We start from the raw sequence: 1,340 nt of genomic DNA on the forward strand, positions 1-1,340 counted from the left end.
ATGAGTACAGGCTACGGCTTAGGCTTCTTTGTCCTGTGACAATGTTTGACATTTTATTATAACAGAAATAAATCAATAGTGCAAAAAACTCATGATATGTTCTGTAGTACAGACCGGTTGCCACTATAATTTATAGTATAGTTGCTGATAATTCATAGTACCAAGATCTGCCATTTGGCTTCACCCTGCAAGAAGCAGTCATTTATGTTAGCTAACTGTGGTTAATGGAAGTTGCTAGCGAAGATTTTTTTTTTTGGCATTATAAGCAATACAATTTCCCCTTCAGCAATGTCGATATTTTAATGCCTGCTATGCAATCTGCACATAATGTAGAGTTAAGAAACTTAATTGATCTGGTTTTGTTCCTCTGATGGCCTTTTCAAAGTATTAATTTGTCCTAGCTAGACACAAATCCTTCACACGTGAATGTATTATAAGACACCACATTTCGAGCAAAATGGAGATTGGGTGACTTTTTTTCTATTGCGATTGAACTACATAATGGTATCCTGAACATTATTGTGTTATTCTTGCGTGGCTATTTTCTATCTTTCCAAGCAATTGCCATTTGCCCCTTTTCTGCTTATATAGTGTGGTATCTTTGTAGATTTATTATTTGGACCCTTTATTCGATTGTTTCCTGTTTATGATCCTCTTAATAGGATGTTGTGGTTACTACTATCCTTAAGGAGAAATGTAGTGCAGATCCATTTGCTTGCCTGGGTGCAATCTGATACTTTTTATTTTGGCTACAGATGCCTTGGGACAGATTTTGGGTGTTTCTAAGTTGGGCCATGTTTGCATGTCGACTAACACATCTGACAATTCTAAGAGGCTTTATCGCTTTCTTAGAGATGGCAGGTTAGATCCTTGTTTTGTACTAGGCAATTGGGATGTCAATCAATATGTTTTTACTTTAAACTATCTTTGTCTATTGCTACTGTTATGAATATACCCCTTTTCTGTTTCAGTTTCAATGCAGATGATATGTGTGGACAAATGAAGTGGCATGGTATGGAACAACTGCCTCGTTTATGTGGCTGAAGAATACAAATATATTAATAATTATTTTGCTCTGATCATTTAGTCGTAATGGATATAAAATAGCTTATTGTCAGCCTTGATAGATGTAATGCAGTATAACTAAACGAATCTTTCGTTTTTTCCTTCCATTTCGAGTGATAGATAGTAATTCACATTTATTTTTCTCCTAAACCTGCAGGTAGGTGAGTTGTGTTTGTTGAAACACATCTACAATCTAGAGATTATGCTCGGGAAAACTGGCAAAGGAAGGTGTATAAATAGTTTATTACAAGGTAAATTCAATTTTGCTTGCTTTT

The 1,340-nt window shown here is 35.2% G+C and overlaps 1 long non-coding RNA gene across 1 annotated transcript; it reads left to right on the forward strand.

Moving 5' to 3' along the window:
* Window positions 1-264: 264 nt before the first annotated feature.
* LOC124669332 lies at window positions 265-1,340 on the forward strand. The gene is made up of 3 exons (XR_006992140.1): window positions 265-861; window positions 972-1,012; window positions 1,223-1,340. It is a non-coding gene; the product is annotated as an uncharacterized LOC124669332 (long non-coding RNA).

Source organism: Lolium rigidum, chromosome 7 (assembly GCF_022539505.1).
Source record: "Lolium rigidum isolate FL_2022 chromosome 7, APGP_CSIRO_Lrig_0.1, whole genome shotgun sequence".
NCBI lineage: Eukaryota > Viridiplantae > Streptophyta > Magnoliopsida > Poales > Poaceae > Lolium > Lolium rigidum.